Genomic DNA, 6,000 nt, shown 5'->3' on the forward strand with positions numbered 1-6,000 from the left:
GGCTATGTGTTGGAGTGACGCCCTCTGTACTGTGGATTTTACAGGGTCCGCTGAGCCATCCCTCCAGTACGGTTCCGTGCCCTTTATGGGGTTTTTGCTTTTTGGTTTTTGTCCCGGGTGCGTGAGCATGATGCACCCTTTTGTTTCGGACTAGGGTTGTGTTCGGAGCCGGATTGTCCCAAAACTTAGTTTCGGTTTTCCAGGTACTCTCCATCGCATAGTACTTTCATACTATGGATGCCAGGTCGGCGAAGCGTGTAATTTTGCAGCGACTTATGGCCTTCGTGATTCCCTTGTCCATGCAATTGTTGCAGAAAACTGAGATTGCGCTTTCCTCACGGCAGTCCTTTATCCTGTCTATAACCAGGAGGAATCTGGCCCAGTAATGATGTACTGTTTCCGCGGGCTCTTGCCGGATTTGAGATAGATCGCTTATGTTTGGGTGGGCGGGTGGAATTAAGTCCGGAACCCTGCCCAACTTGAGGCTCAAGGGCCGAAAAGTTTCCGAATTTGGAAGCTTGGATTGCTGGATGTTGTCTAATGAATCTGGTCCGCTGCCTGACTTTAGGTTCAGTAATTGATTGACGTCCGTCCCTCCGCTGGAATCCGGCATGGAGGGATCAGGAATCCGGACATAACTGGTCTTTAATATAGAAGAAGAGTCGCCGCGTTGTTCCTCTACCACCGCAACATGGTGGGTAACCTGGGGAAAGTTAATCCCTCTCAGATCGGTTTTAAGCCCAATCTGATCGTAGTCTGTAGCGACTCCCAGGGCGGCGATGCGATCCAAGAGCTCGTTTACGGAAGAGAGCTCCATCGGATCCAGCTGCTCGGTGAATTCCGAGTTGACGTGAAGATCGCTTTTGATGACCCGAGAGGTCATCGTCGAAGCGGCGATCGAACAGGCGGTCATAAGAAAACCACCTAGCCGGATAGTTTGCCGGTGGCCAAAGCTCCTTTGGCAATGGTACCGTCTTTAAAGACGGGAAGAGGCATCCTTCCTGATTGTGACGGCACAGAGGAACTCTCAATGAAAGCACCAATGTCGGTGTCAAAACCGGCGGATCTCGGGTTGGGGGTCCCGAACTGTGCGTCTAGGCGGATGGTAACAGGAGACAAGGGACACAATGTTTTTACCCAGGTTCGTGCCCTCTCGATGGAGGCAAAACCCTACTCCTGCTTGATTGATATTGATGATATGGGTAGTACAAGAGTGGATCTACCACGAGATCAAGGAGGCTAAACCCTAGAAGCTAGCCTATGGTATGATTGTTCTGTCCTATGGACTAAAACCCTCCTGTTTATATAGACACCGGAGAGGGCTAGGGTTACACAGAGTTGGTTACAATGGTAGGAGATCTACATATCCGTATCGCCAAGCTTGCCTTCCACGCCAAGGAAAGTCTCATCCGGACACGGGACGAAGTCTTCAATCTTGTATCTTCATAGTCTTGGAGTCCGGCCGATGATGATAGTTTAGCTATCCGGACACCCCCTAGTCCAGGACTCCCTCAAAGAGGAAGACGAATAGTAGCGGGAAGAGATGGATTGGAAGGGCTCGCGCCGTTCCGTACATATAGCCGAGGGAGGCCAACCGTCGGCCTCCACGATCATAGGTAATCATGACCCGTTTTGCATGCAGGGACTTGTCAAATCGTGCAGCTACCGAGGCGTCGTGGGGGAGCCAGGACGCCCGCGTCCAATCAACCGCCACGCGGCGCCCAAGGCTGCAGGCTATTGGGGCCCGCGGCGCTTCGCACTTGCCTCTTCGCTTCTCTACTAAGCCAAGTCCAAGCGCGCCTTGGGCCGGGGGGCTATTGTCGGTGTTCTAGCAACGGGGGTACCCAGACTTGCCTGCCTGCGGCCTGCGGCGTGGCTCAAGGAGTGGCCCAATACGACCCATCTACATCAATACATGCTCAAGACCTTCGCGAGGGGCCAAGCCTCGCGGGGCGGACGATAGGAGGCTTCCTCAGGCACGGCCTCGTCAGGCTGGCTCACGAGGAGGCGGAGAGATCAAGGCGGGGTACCTCACGAGGTGCCCGTGACGCAAGCCATGCCGACCAAGGCCAGGCGGGCGCCGGCCTGCGCAGAGTCCTTGTTTCCCCTTTGGTGCAAAGGGGGCAAGCACAGGCAAGGGTATCAAGCAAAGGTAACCATTTCGGTGCAACAAGACCAAGACCAGCAGGATGGCAGAACGGAAGTCATCGTGGAGCCCAAGCCAGCGTCATCGTCAGGGTCTTTTGGCAGGCGAGGACCAACTTTAGTCAGGATAAGTGTACTAGATGTTCCCCTTCAAAATGGCTAATTGTTGGCACCCTTCCCGCTCAATATTTGGGAAGAGGCCCGGGGCCTTCGCCTATAAATAGGACTAGCCACCCACAGGGTAGGGCATCTGGATCAGATCGGATCCGCACCCAAGACACACACAGAGAGAGAGGCGACTGAACCCCCCCTAGCAGTTCGTCGCGCCAACCAAGAACAGACCCTCGTGAGGCTGTTCTTCCCTTTTACTGTCCCTCATCAGCCCCAGAGGCAATCCACACAGCACAAACTGGAGTAGGGTATTACACCACAATGGTGGCCTGAACCAGTATAAATCTTGTGTCCCTTGTGTTGTTCTTCGAGTAGTTTAGATCCTTACAAGGCGGTGAAACATGGGTAGGCTGGGGGTGTGATCTCCACGTGCACCCAGTGTTCAAACCTCAAGGGTCTGCCGGAACCCGAAATCCGACAGGCGGTATTGTAACTGTTGGTCTCCGTGCACCAAGGACAAAAGGGGTATTTCGCATGCTAAAGGTGGCGGAAATTTAGAAGGAGGTGGGAGATTTTGCCGCCCGCGGGATCATTCGTATTCAGTTTCAACTAATTTTGGACCGTGCTAGAGGGAAGGTCATGCTAGACTGTGTACACGGGGCACGCGTCAGCAGTTAATAACTGGTGTGAAGTCCACCCCAGAAAAAAAGACAATAACTCGGGATGATGCGCCGATAACTTGGACGTTCACACGGGCGCGACCAATCGTATGGATGTAGTGGCGTGTTCACAAAAAAAGGGATCAAACGCTCAGCCTATGTATTTCTCATGTAAATAGATAATTTAGTGCCATTGGTTATGTACTTTAAACATAATGCATTGACGTGTTAGTGTAGAGGCGCACAAAAAGAAATGGATATTGTAGTTAGCTACTTAAAAGTGTTACCTCATATGATTATATAGCCTCCATTTCATAAATTGCGTACCCGTTGAGTTCATATATGAATATTACATATATTACTTCAAAATAGAAACTTAAATCATCCAAGACCAATGAATTTGAATGCAAGAGTAACAATGGTGCATGTGCATGATAGCCACATTGGTTGTTTGAAGAAACATCACTGTAACTTTGGCATGCACAACTGAAAAGGTTTATAAATAGAAAAAATGTGATATGTGAGTGTCCAATATTTATAGTGTTGAATCGATATTGTACCTTTGGCCAGGATACGAAGTAGATATTGACTTATGTTCAAGCGATGCACGTCCATGATCGCTAGATAGTGATACGTGAATGAATTGTGCAATCTCTCTCACACGCATACATATCTCATTTCCCTGTGGGCATCGGAATCACACACGCGCACTTCGTGTATTTCTCTCCCCCCATCAGGGTTAAATTCATCTTTCTACCCCGTCCTACAAGTCTCTCACACAGAAACACACACGCTCTCTATGTCTAACATGCCCACCCCTTTAATTCCGCCCACCCACAACCACTAATGTCTCAAAGTATAATAATGTCTCTCACACATATGCTATCTACCTATCCCTTAATATAGCTAGATATGTGTCTCACAAACTCCTTCTCCCTACTAGCAAGATGCCCATGTGCGTTGCACGGAACATCAAGATGCATTTGTATGAGAAGTTTATCTTGTGGGAGAAAAGGATGAACGAGGGAATGCCTTATTTGCAAATGCGGAGAGGGGTGTGGGTATCTTTTTTGCAAAATTGACATATTTTCCTTCCTGTCCATCGGATATAAATCGGATGGCCTATATTGCAGGATGGCAGGAACACCATCATCACCAACTCTGTTTTTTATAAGAGTAGAGATATGTGAGTGTCACTGCCCCCCCCCCACACACCCACACTTCCCAACACCGAAGGAGTAGGGTGACACCTCGACTTGATACTAATCTATCGATTGGATTCTCTCTCAAACATACACACACACACACTACCCGGCACCGAAGGAGTAGGGTGGCACATCGATCTTGATAATAATCTATCGACTCCTCTTTCAAACACACACACACACACACTCGCTAGTTGTGCCTCTATGCCTACCGCGCACACTCTCGATACGTCTTTCTCTCCCTCCCCCCAACAATGACAGCAGAAGGGTGACAACTCGATCTTGGTTTCTCTCTCAAACATTGTGTCTCGGGGCCTCGCTTGGTAGCCCCCTCGATATGTAGACTTCTCGCGCGCGCACAGCTGTAGTGACGATGACGCTGAACCCAGTGTGCCTTGTTTTTACCGGCCTCATGTGATAGTTTCACCCTGTTTTCTGTTAATTAACAAGGCAACCTTTTCTTTGTTACTACTAGTGAATCTGAAATCATTCGGGGCAGACATAAAATATATCACTTCAACCCAATTATCGCAGCAACTATTTTAAAAGAAATTAGCTAGCTGCCCGTGCATTGCACGGAACATCAAGATGCATTTGTATGAGTAGTTTATCTTGTGAGAGAAAAGGCTGAAAAAGGGAAGGCCTTATTTGCGAACATGGAGAGACATGTGGGTATATTTTTGCAAAATTGACATAGTTTCTTTCCTATCCGTTAGATATAAATCCGACGGCCTATATTGCAGAATGGCACGCACACCATCATCACCAACTTTGTTTTCTACTCCCTCCGTCCGAAAATACTTGTCATCAAAATGGATAAAATAGATGTATCTAAAACTAAAATACGTCTAGATACATTTCCTTTTATCCATTTTGATGACAAGTATTTCCGGACGGAGGGAGTATTTTTCTTTTTAGAGATTTCAACAAGTGACTATGACCGGACCTTACCAACATACTCAAAAAAGTAGTCCAAAATTTTGATGTTACCCTCTTTTCTTGGCGGTGCAGTGCCATCTGGATACCTCATAAATAAATCAAGGACAAATCTGACCCCTTCCTGAAAAGACATACGTAGCAAAATGAGTGAATCTACACTCTAAAATATGTCTACATACACATCCGTATGTGCTAGTCCATTTGAAATCTGAAAAAGACAAATATTTAGGAATGAATGGAGTATATATAAGAGTAGACATGGAGATATATCTCCAGCATGGTCTACAACAAAAATGTGCTAGGCTGGTTAGCGCCGGATGCTCGCAACGCGATAACATGAGTTCGAATTCTGTCTTTTAACTTTAGATTTGTATATTATATATTACTCTACTTATTTAATATATACTTCTTTCGCTACTGTACTGACAGTGGAACCCACAGAGTACTTAGAATATTAAGGATGGACTTGTTTCTTTTTAACTTTCTATACGAAGCTGGAGCCACCCTGCAAGTCACGTGTACACTGTACATGCAATTAACTTTTTATAGAGGGACAATCATACAGGCAATTAACTCAATTGGATTGGATGTCACTCTATTTTTTCCAGCATAAAGAGCATCTCCAACGGCAGCCGGCAAATGTCCTCCCGCTTCCTTCCGCGGAGGACGACATCAAATGCCAGCGACATACATTTTTACAACTCTAACCAACCAGATGAAATTCGTGCAAACACGGACTGATTTCATATAAGCATGAAGGATTTCGTATAAAAAAGCCGGATCTTCATATAAACATGATGGATTTCATTACATTTACATGAACTAAGAGGTGCCAATCCGGCTCTCTTGTATAATTAATACTCCCTCCGCCCGGAAATACTTGTCCTAGAAATGGATATATCTAGACTTATTTTAGTTCTAAATGGCCGCCCACGGATCCC

The sequence above is a fragment of the Triticum dicoccoides genome, chromosome 5B (genome assembly GCF_002162155.2).
Source record: "Triticum dicoccoides isolate Atlit2015 ecotype Zavitan chromosome 5B, WEW_v2.0, whole genome shotgun sequence".
Classification (NCBI taxonomy): domain Eukaryota; kingdom Viridiplantae; phylum Streptophyta; class Magnoliopsida; order Poales; family Poaceae; genus Triticum; species Triticum dicoccoides.